The sequence below is a fragment of the Lissotriton helveticus genome, chromosome 9, assembly GCF_964261635.1.
Source record: "Lissotriton helveticus chromosome 9, aLisHel1.1, whole genome shotgun sequence".
Lineage (NCBI taxonomy): Eukaryota > Metazoa > Chordata > Amphibia > Caudata > Salamandridae > Lissotriton > Lissotriton helveticus.
Genome location: NC_136070.1, coordinates 672,321,241 through 672,333,493, shown reverse-complemented (window position 1 = coordinate 672,333,493; position 12,253 = coordinate 672,321,241).

The following is a 12,253-nucleotide window of genomic DNA, read 5'->3' as shown; positions in this document are numbered from 1 at the left end:
ATTTGGCCTTAAGGAAAAGTGAAGGATTGAGCAAAGAGTCATGACTGTACATAAGGAGGAAATGAAAACATTGAAAAATATTTCAGATGTTCTTGGAGCTTTTCTTATAGAAAGTCAATGAAATGGAAGTTTTAGAGAACAGCAGAGTATTTTCCAACGAAAAGGATCTTCATGATGTACTATTTGGCTTAAAAGAAAAGTAAGTGAATCAAAGATTAATGTACATATGTGATTTTTAAGTTTATATGTTTTTTTTTAAACACAATCTTTTAGATTGTGTTTTTTTCCCGCTGTCATATGATGAGCAGTTTGAACTCACTGTTTTTAGTGAATTTCAATATATTCTGAGAACAGCAAAAATAAACTATCTAACATGTTGTACAAGTTATTCTATAGTTTGTATTGTGTAATTTAAATTGTATTCCCATTGTCTCACACTCACTTTCTTTTTTTGCACCCTCTTTCAGCTCTCTTTACTCACTCATAATGTCTTTCTCTCACTCTCTTTCACCCCCGTTCCTTTACTCCACTTCTTTCACAACCCCTCATTGCCATTTCAACTGTCTGCATCCCCTCTCTCCCTTGCATCACTTTTCAGCTTTCAGTCTCTCTGCTTTATTTCCCTTTTCCATCTTTTCCTTCTTTGCTCTTTTAGTAATTCCTCTTTACTCACTCACCTCTTTTGTTGCACTCTGTCACTATAACTCAGCCACTCTCCCTCACTTGTTTTTTTTGCTCCTTTCTTTTGTCCTCTTCTCTCTGTTTTTCATTCACTACCTCTATGTCCTCAGTCCCTCACTCTCTTTGTGTTATGCTCACGTGTATTTATCTACTTTTTATCATTTCTCTTATAACAACTTCACTGCTCCTCTCTCATCATTCTTCATCTCATTTCTTTTACTCTGGTTCCATTACTACCCCTCATTTCCTATTTTTTAGTGTCCTTCTCTTTACTTTCCTCACCGAATCACATTCTCTCTGTTCCACTGCTTTAGTCCTCTTCCCCTCTCTTTCCTTCTTTTGCTCCCTTATTCATTTTCCTTTCCTCACTCATTGTAATCCACTTCACTCAGTCCTTCCCTTAGTTCCTCTGTCTACCACCTTCCTCACTCCTTTCCCCTCAATCTTTCTATATTATCCTCACTCCCTTCATCCCTTCACTCTGTGACTCCCCCTCACTCACTCTCCGTCATCTTCCATTCCTCATTCTTGTAAATGCATCCTCAATTAGACTCCTTTTCCCTCTCAGTCATTCCCTTTTTACTTACTCCTCTTTCCTGATATAGTTTTGCTAACTTACATTCTTTTAGTATCTTTCTTACCTTCAGTTCATTTCTCTCTTCTTCTCTTCCTCTATGTCACTGAATGTATCTGCTTTAATCTTAGGAATTTGATCTCCTTCTATTTCTTTTTCTCTCTTTTTGTCCTTCTACATTAGTTTATTTCCCTTTCTGTCTCCTTCCCTCTTACTTTATTTCTTAGTACACTTTTATGATTTTAACCTCTTGACCTATCTCTTCTATTTTGAAATATATATTTTACTAATTATAACTTATTTTTTCTTCTCTCTTTCACAGATACAAAGTGTAGTAAAAACATGTAATTAAAGTTACATTAATTATATGGTAAGTGTAGTTTGTCATCACCCTTTGCTTTAACCTCACTACTATTCTCTCACCCTACCTCACTCCTGTTTCCTTACTCTGCTTCCCTCACTTATTCTTATCATCCATGTTTACTCCTCTTTCCCTTACTCTCCTACCACATTCAACTTCTTTCAGTCCCCCTACTTCACTTCCCTTACCCTCTGTTCCCTTCCCTCGCTCCCTCACTCATTCCATTACTCATTTACTTCACTCCTCTCACTCCTTCTCTCAGTCCGTCTGTCCTCACAGTTCCTCACTTCCGTTCCCTCACTCTGTCTCTCTTACCGTCGCTGTCTCTGTCCCCTCACTCTGTCACTACTCTTTCGTCATGCTCACTCCCTACAACTCACCCACACTCCCTCAGTCACCTTTCTTTGCTGCTTCACTCAGACCCTTTCAGTCACTCCTTCCTTTACTCTCTCTGTCCTTTCTCTCTGTCACTCCCCATGTCTTACCCTTATTCACTTTTATCCACCCTCTTTCACCCCTCTTTACTTACACTCACTGCTCTTTTCTCACCCTCCCTCACCGTTGTTCCTTTACTCCGGTTCCGTCACTACCCCTCATTCCCCATCCTTTACTGTCCTTCCTTTTACTATCAACACCCACTCACATTCTCCCAGTACCTCTGCTTTAGTCTTCTTCCTCTCTCTTCCCTTCTTTCGCTCCCTTATTCATTTTCCTTTTCTCACTTACACCCTATTATACCCTTCTCTCTGTCTTACTATGCAATAAACAGTCCCTCTGTGTTGCTCCCTCTAGCTCTCTTTCTCTTAACATCACTCTCTCTGTTTCCTTCCCTCATGCTCACTCCTTTATTTTATTTTTATTTTTTTTGGGTGCGCGACCCGGTACGCGTACCGGTGCGCGTACCGGTACGCGTACCCTGGAGAAAAAAGAATGACAGTTTTTTAAAAATGTAGCATTTTTTTATAAATTAGAGGTAGTTCTAAAAATAACTGTTTTTTTATTCTTTTTGTTGTTTTATATTTTTTTTATTGATTTTTTGAACATGTTTTACTTTTTTTGGCTTTTATGAAGAATTTTATATTTTTTTTGTATTTTTTATGGGGACAAACAAAAAACAGGGAATTGTAAACGGCTCAACTGGAGCAAAAAAAAACTGAAAAAATTTAAGGCTTCTTTGGGCACTGGTGGTTGTCTCCAGCACGGTTTATGAGTTTAATGCTCTGCTCCCAATAAGAAATTGTAGTCCCACAAAATATACAAGTAATTAAGCATGGGCGGATTTTGCGGATCCACGATTCGCGGATTCAGCGGATTCACGGATCGTGGATCCGCAAAATCCGCGGATTTAGCGGATTTGCGGATTTGGGGGCGGGGCTTCCTCGAGTGTGTGGGCGGGGCCAAACGGACGGGGCTTCCACGCGAGCGCACATGCCTCTTGTGTGTCTAAAAGGTCAGAGACCGATCAGAGCAGCAGATTAAGAGACAGAAGCCCCTGGTCACAGGAACAGCACGGGGATTGCGCTCGTAAAAGTCAAAGATGCCCAGCCTCCCAACGCTCACGATTTTTTTTGGGCTGATGAATGAGTCACTGCATTTGCGCTTCAACTAGTTCCAGCGACCAAGTGTGTGTTACTATGCAATCGCGCCGAAGTGCGCAGGGGTCCCTTGAGTGAAATGTCCATCATAGTGGGTAAATGGCGGGAAGACGGTGCACACCTCGAGTGTGTGGGCGGGGCCAAACGGACGGGGCGTCCATGCGAGCATGCCTCTTGTGTGTATAAAAGGTCAGAGACCGATCAGAGCAGCAGATTAATTTTTGGGCTGATGAATGAGTCACTGAATTTAAGCTTCAACTAGGGCACATGCTTTATTGATATCTGCAAGTGTTTCCTGTTGAGGTTTATTTTTTTGTGCCAGGACCGTCGTGCCCGAATGAACCCTGCCCTTCATATTTATTCAAGAAGACACCACCGTTGAAATAATTTACGATGGCGCCGGCAAGCTGCCAGCGCCATCCTGCAAAAGTTACTTAATTAGCTTCAACAGGAAGCTCCAACTGCTAAAATAAAGCAGGCGCTCGAGCCCCTGCTGTATCTTATCTATTAGAGCTTCCTGTTGAAGCTAATTAAGTAACTATTGCAGGATGGCGCTGGCAGCTTGCCGGCGCCATCGTTAATTAGGCTCGCTTGAACTTTTGACCGCAAAATCCGCTCCGATCGCGGATTGCGGATTTTCGGCAAATTCGCGAGAGTTCGCGGATCGCGGATTTGCCGAAAATCCGCAAAATCCGCGATCGGAGCGGATTTTGCGCTCATGCTTACAAGTAATCTTTTAATCTCCAAACTTGGGTTGGATGTTTGGGACCATCTCTCTAGTTTCTGGACCCGATGGAGTGGGTTGTTTGGAGGTGCTCGGAGAAGATTGGGGTGGGTTTCTGGTCAGTTCCCTGACCTCTGCTGCAGAATAGTTATTGGGGTGCTTTCGTTGCATGTGGCGAATCATTGTGTGATTCCCAAAAGAATATTTCTTTGCAGGGTTCCCCCTGGATAGTACAGCGCCACAGATGAGACAGGTCACCTTTGCAGCATTTACTTTTTTGGAACCCCTTGGGATTTTAAAAAACTCCCATATAAAGTGCTCCCTAGGTATATATGGGGGATTGTCTTCAGGCAGGAACTGCCTTCTCTCTTCCTCCTCTTCCTCCTCCTCCTCCTCTTCTTCTTCACCACCAATGTGGTGTTGTGGTGGTCCTTGTGGTGGTGGTGGTGGTGCAGATGCTCCAGCTGCTGCTGCTACTGTAGCCATTTCTCTATCAATAGAAGCAGGTCTTCCTCACTCCAAGAACAAAGTGAGAATGAGGAAAAAAGGTGGGGGCTTTCCTCATTTGGAAAACAAAACTGTTCTGAACCAATGAAAAGTGTTATTTTCAGGTCACATGACTCGGGCTTTCATCATTTGGAAACCAAAACTGTTCTGAACCAGTGAAAAGTGTTATTTTCAGGTCACATAACCCGACACACTTACGCTACACGCCCCGGGGCGCATCCGGGGGCGCGTAGCGTAAGCGCATCTGGGCGCGTCCGGTGGCCCTTACGGCGTGCGTCATAAGACGCATTACGCGGCTACGCTAAACGTCACGATGTTGTTTTCGTTCACGGCAACAGCGCTAACTGGACGCTCACCGGTACGCGCACCCGGGCGCACCGCAACACTGCGCTTACCCGTGCGCTCACCGGTACGCGCACCAGCAGTGCTCCTAGGCAAAACAATTTTAAAAAAAAGAAAAAATATACATAAAAAAAATAGTATTACATAAATATACAATATAGGATTCATTATAAAAAAATATATATTTCATAGCTATAGAAATTAGCTATTAAAAAACCTATGAAATTCACTGAAAAAACCATAGGTTTCACACCAGTTATAATTAGGAATTAGCATTTAAAAAACCTTTTAAATTCACTGAAAAACCATAGGTTTCACACCAGTTATAGTTAGCTGGAAATTTTACTCGCATAAAACCATTGAAATTCCCACATTATAGTTAGTTGGACTCACTATAACTTGTGCGTGCAATGCACTGCTGATGAAATCACATATTACATCACTCATGACATGGTCAGTGACTATATATGGAATTTCAATGGTTTTGTGTGAGTAAAATAAATAAGGTTTTGTAAATGCTAATTCCTAACTATATATGGTCTATAACCTATGGTTTTTTCAGTGAATTTTCAAGGTTTTGTAAATGCTAATTCCTAACTATATATGGTCTATAACCTATGGTTTTTTCAGTGAATTTTCAAGGTTTTGTAAATGCTAATTCCTAACTATATATGGTCTATAACCTATGGTTTTTTCAGTGAATTTCAATGGTTTTTTAATAGCAAATATCATAAGCTGTCGAATGTCAAATACGTGGTAAGTAAAAACATTTTCGTGTTTATGCACACTGATCTGCTTTGAATGCTGCCCCCCCCCCTCATTTCTATTAGGAGTACTCTCTCTTTGCAGATAGTGAAAGGTAGTTAACGCAGGCCTTTGCCCCCGTTGTAATACTTCGTGCCTGCTTCTCTCTCCATTTGATTGATTGTTATCCAAGCATTTACTGTTTTAGAATTGGTTCTCTTTGGTTCATTCTCTATTTACAAACAAACACAGAGTCGCAATACTCTGTTTAGTCTTTGCAGATAACGAAAAATCGTGTAAAAAAACATAAGGAATCGAGCAAAATCAGTAGGCCACTAATGGGATCTCTTTTTGACCTCGCTAAAATAGAAACATTAGGAACAACCCCTCATGACGTGAGATGAACTAAACTCCACACCATGATGGCTGCAATACAGCTCGACTCCGCCACCCACCCCGCCCAAAATAACGATAAAGAGCGGCTGCCATGATTGCTCGCGGAATGGCCACGACGGAGCTACGAAATGGTGGTGCTCTCATGCTAACCCCAGCTTCAGTCTGAAACATCCAGAAACACTGTAGACTACCAATTCGATCAGTTCCGGTAGCGCCCCAACGTAACCCGGTAGAGAAGAACTAGCCCTCCCCTCTTTGACTGATGGTTCTTGTTGCCTGTCCCTTCTGTTGTCATTTAACAGAACTATTTAGCCTGCTGAAAAGGGTTGTGTTCCGACCGCTGGTTGGTGGAGACATTTCGACTATATTCTGGACCTGCGTTGTCGCGTAATGCGTCATATGACGCGCCGCGTTAGCGCATCTGGAAGTGATCCGGGGCGCGACGCGCAGCGCGTAACGTAAGCATAACAGGTCATGTGACTTGTTAATAAAACTTTTCATTGGTTCATTTTACTTTTCTTATTCTAATGATGAAAGGCTTGGTCATATGACCTAAAAATTACGCTTTTTATTACTTCCGAACATTATTTTTTCTTAAACATATAAGTTATAATGTTCCAGGCTAATGTACTTTCCCGGAAAATTTACAACTGTCCTGCAAGTAAAATATATTCTTTTTTCGAGAAAAAGGGCGTTTCTTCGTCCCATGACGGAGCCGTTGAGCAAAAGAGGGTCGACCTGCTGTCTTAGTCGCCGATACGCTTGAATATGAGATTCTTATCGATCACTTTATGTTGCAGGAGTAGAAAACACAACAGCCCTTGACCATTTATCTTTACTGCGTTCCTGCGTATTATACCTTTTACCCTTCATGTAAGTGGTCTGCTTTATTTCACTTGCCTTTTACTGATTCTAAAACAGTGACTATTATTAAAAACTTTACCAATGTAAATACTACTACCATGTTTTCTTTTAAAAACCTTTATTGTGAAAATGTCAGTATACAAATACGGGCCTATAACCACGTGCGCCGGCCACGGAGCAAACTGTAATCGTATATGATGAGGAGACATTTACACTGTAGAGAAACGTTACGGGCGGGCCATTAGGTTGCAAGAACTAAGGTATCTAACAGTTGCGGAATCGGTGGACGTACATTTTATAATTAAAATACGACAGGGCCAGTTACAATAAAATTATCTAGATATACATTTGCGGGCAAGTACCATGGGTGACGTTAATTCGAACTTTCAATAGTACAGTAATCAATAACACATCACAACTTAATATCAATAGAGATGTCGAAATATTCAATCTATTCTCGTCCCCGCCCGCCATGTGCTTCAAAACTGCATACGTATCTCGTGATATCAAAGTTTTACAACAAGTACACAACAAGGAGTTACGAGTCCCATTTATTCCGGCGCCATTTTGGGCGAGGACGGGCAGGTCCAGGATATAGTCAAAATGTCTCTACCAACCATCGACTATGATGATGTTCATATGCTGTATTTATTAGAGTAACACTCATCTGTCCACATGAAATTAATTTGCCACAATCTAAACATGTCATTTTAATCTTTCCAAACTTCTTCTAAATATTTGGGACCGTTTCCCTTGCCTCTGATGCTGTCAGTGCCACTTCTTTGATGAATGTACTGGCAGGTCGGGGGTTCTTCTCCAAATCTCTCTTTTATGCAGCACTATAATTAATCGGTGCCACCTCTCCATATGACGATGCATGGTATAGTTACCATAACTATATTTTTTTTCGGTTCCTCTGGAGAGTACATCGTGGCAGATGAAGCGTGTAACGTACCGGGCATTTACCTTTTTTTGCATGTAGAGGAAAGGAAAAAAAATTCAAGCGTCCGAGTTCTAAGGTGTCCCAGGGCCATTTTAGTGGACCAGGCACAAATCCAAAGAACAGGCCGCCATTTTGAGAGTCCTGTTGCAGCCGCCTGTCGCTGTAGCATCAAGAGCGGCCGAAACTCAGCTGAATGGCAACTGAAACGGTAAAGGGGCGCCCCACTACAGCAGACGAGCCTCCACCTGGGAAGGCCCGTTCACGCCGCCTCCCCCCCCCCTTCGGGCACCCCACGCCGTTATTCGGAGCAGTATTGTAGGATGGCCACACCAGTGCAGCAACTTGCTAGACACCACCTCGGTGGTAACCGAATCTCAGCACCTTGTGGTGTCTCCTATTCAGAAAACATTGTTGTGCTGCCTTCGACCTATTCGCCGCAAGTGCGCACGCAACTCAGCTGCATAGCTTGCTAGACACCACCTCGGTGCTAACCGAATCTCAGCGCCTTGTGGTGTCTTCTATTCAGAAAATATTGTTGCGCTGCCTTTGGCCCCATTCGCACATCGGTCCGCTACTGACGCCACCTCACAGGCCAACGGGGCGCCCCACGCCGACTTTCAGCATTGTAGGATGGCCACACCAGTGAGGGAACTTGCTAGACACCACCTCGGTGGCATCCGGATCTTGGCATCTCAGCGCCTTGTGGTGTCTTCTATTCAGAAAATATTGTTGCGCTGCCTTTGGCCCCATTCGCACATCGGTCCGCTACTGACGCCATCTCACAGGCCAACGGGGCGCCCCACGCCGACTTTTACCATTGTGGGATGGCCACACCAGTGCGGCAACTTACTAGACACCACCTCGGTGCCATCCGGATCTTCGCATCTCAGCGCCTTGTGGTATCTTCTATTCAGAAAATATTGTTGTGCTGCCTTTGGCCCCATTCGCACATCGGTCCGCTACTGACGCCATCTCACAGGCCAACGGGGCGCCCCACGCCGACTTTCAGCATTGTAGGATGGCCACACCAGTGCGGCAACTTACTAGACACCACCTCGGTGCCATCCGGATCTTGGCGCGTTGTGCTGCCTTCGGCCTATTCGCACATCGTTCCGCTACTGACGCCGCCTCACGTGCCAACGTATTTTCTCCGCATTTTATACCCTATGCCGCATAACAGGTCATGTGACTTGTTTATAAAACTTTTCATTGGTTCATTTTACTTTTGGTTTCCTAATGATGGAAGGCTTGATCATATGACCTAAAAACAACACTTTTCATTGGATGAAAACTTTTTTTTTCCCCAAACGATGAAAGCCCCACCTTGTTTCTGGATGTTTCAGACTGAAGCTGGCGTCAACATGAAAGCACCACCATCTCGTGGCTCCGTCGTGGTCATTCCGCGAGCAATCATGGCAGCCGCTCCCCACCAGAAGCCTGCAGGAGTCGGGGGCCCCCAAAACTTTTGTTGAATCCTCAAGGCGGAGGGGACGCTTTCGAGAATGGGGTCCAAGACCTAGCAGACAAGCGTGCGATTTCCAAGGTGTCCCAGGGCCATTTCAGTGGACCAGGCCCAAAAAGGAAAGAGCCTGCCGCCATTTTGAGAGTCCTGTGACAGCCGCCTATCGCTGCACCGCAAGAGTGGGCGCAACTCAGCTGAATTGCGGCTTTTGACACAGTGGACCAAAAGCGGACGGAATGGCAACTGAAACGGTAAAGGGGCGCCCCACTACAGCAGACGAAACTCCACCTGGGGAGGCCCGTTCACGCCGCCTCCCCCCCCCCCCCCCCGGGGCGCCCCCCGCCGTTATTCGGAGGGCGGCAACTTACTGGACATCACCTTGGTGCCATCGTTCTGCTGCCTTGGAACTATTCGCACAACAGACCGCTACTGATGACCCACCCCCGCGACGCCCCACGCCGGATACCGAAATCAGTGCGGCACCCAGGCAACATCACCTGGGTGCCGTCCAGAAATCTGGACGTTGTGCTACGTTGGGACTATTCGCACAGCCGACCGCTACTTCCTTCATTTTCCCTAAAAATGTTTAAATGTTTTTACTGTTTTTGTTTTGTTGTATATATTTATAAGTTATTAAAGTTTTATAATCTTACTACTTTGTTGGAGTGCTATATATTTTTAATGTGACACATAATTGTAAAAACTTTGATGTACAAAGAGTCATCCCTGGAATCTTCCGCTTCAGGCTCGGTCCCCTCCCCAATCACAATACAGGATGGTTTTCAGATAGTAGGAACGCGTGTGCTGTGACGGATCTCATCGGGTGTGGGCCTTGATCTACTATAACTCCTTTGAAGAGGGGTGATTCTTTACAGCTGGGGCCATAAACTACATCTGCAGGGCTAGCTGATAGCCTAGGACCGGCCTGGACAATTGGACACAGAGGAAAAGGAGTGTCAGAGGGTGCGGTAGTGAATAGGGCGAAAGGGAGGTGTCGGGCGGGCACAGGGTGTGATTCTCAGGGAAGAGCAGCGCAGATGGGGGGAGGTTTATTACCCATGCATAAGACAGAGAGCGGGGGTGACCAGTGCCTGGGGGAGATGCTTGCGAGGGTGGGGAGCCATGCTAAGGATCGACAGCGTACAGAGAGTGGGTCTGGTCAAGGCATCTAAAATGGCTGCCGTGCACGACAAAAGTGTGGCATTTGAAAAAAGGCAAGATGGCGCAGACAATGTTTTTCAACACTTCCTGATTTCCTTCGAATCGAACGTTAACAAACGTTCGGGCATATTACCAAAGTTAAGCGATATTTATCCCTAACGATGCTTAGCAACGAATTTTTTACCGCTAAGCATCGTCAGAAATTATCGCAGATAAACCTTGCTATTATCAAGGTTTATCGCAAATGCGATGAAAAACGACCGCAATGCATTAATATCGCTGAAAAGTCAGCGATATTCATGCATTACCGAGCTAATGCTCTTAGCCATGTTATCCACCTCCCATTGGATAACATGGCTAAGAACTGCTCAGGGCAGGTGTTACTTTTTGGAGATATTCGCGCTTAGCGCGAATATCTCCAAAAGTTGGTAATAGGAGATAGCGATGTTAGCGACTGTTTCCAGTCGCTAACATCTTGACATGCCCACTTTGCATGTCATTAGTGATAAATATCACTGACATGCAAAGTGGAGCCCAAGATGGTCGCTATCTCCTACTAGCGGTCGCTAACTGGTGTGAGCAACAGCTAGGTAATAGGGAGATAATTTTATCTCCGCGAAGCGGAGCGCTGTTACAGATATATATCTTTTTTTGAACGTTAATTTCTCAAAATCCACTGGAGCACATATATTGAGACCTAGCAAAGGCACATCGGGCTACCAGTCCCTACAATTTTGCCAAGTTTCGTGCAAATCCATTCAGCCGTTCGATTATTATTATTATTTTATTTTTTTGCCCCGCGGGGGGGCCCTTTTAAAACCTCCACATCAAACCTAAGAGGTCAAGGAGGATCTACTATGCCCCCTTATGGTCATTTGCCCCTTCGCTTTGGCCTCCTCTTGACTCTCGATCCTACCGAGAGACAAGATGGCGGCCGCTACGGACTGTTTGGAATGTTTACAGACGCCGGAGAACCAATCAGCTTCGCAAAGCTCCGTAACGCGAAAAGTACGCGAAGCGGAGCGCTGTTACAGATATATATCTTTTTTTGAACGTTAATTTCTCAAAATCCACTGGAGCACATATATTGAGACCTAGCAAAGGCACATCGGGCTACCAGTCCCTACAATTTTGCCAAGTTTCGTGCAAATCCATTCAGCCGTTCGATTATTATTATTATTTTTATTTTTTGCCCCGAGGGGCCCTTTTAAAACCTCCACATCAAACCTAGGGGGTCAGGGAGGATCTACTATGCCCCCTTATGGCCATTTGCCCCTTCGCTTTGGCCTCCTCTTGTCTCTCGATCCTACCGAGAGACAAGATGGCGGCCGCTACGGACTGTTTGGAATGTTTACAGACGCCGGAGAACCAATCAGCTTCGCTTCACAAAGCTCCGTAACGCAAAAAGTACGCGAACTGGAGCGCTGCCCGGTCCGCTGTTACAGATATATATCTTTTTTTGAACATTAATTTCTCAAAATCCACTGGAGCACATATATTGAGACCTAGCAAAGGCACATCTGGCTACCAGTCCCTACAATTTTGCCAAGTTTCGTGCAAATCCATTCTGCTGTTCGGGCTAAAAGTGAGGCCAACCGCCCTATGGAAAATTCAATGTTAAAAACACGTTTTGGGACCCCCCTTTTTTCTCGGCCCCCCCTTGACGAACCCCCCCCAAATTTTCAGGGGCTGCTCAGAAACAAAATGTGCCATTTTCCTGAAAATTTCAGCCAATTCCGTCCACAAACGCCAAAGTTATTAGACATAGAATTTTCAAAAATCCCATAGAGAAAAAATCCTAACTATATATACCTACTGGCGACCGCCAGTAGGTAATATATATAGATATATATATATATTCACTGAAAAAACCATAGGTTATAGACCATATATAGTTAG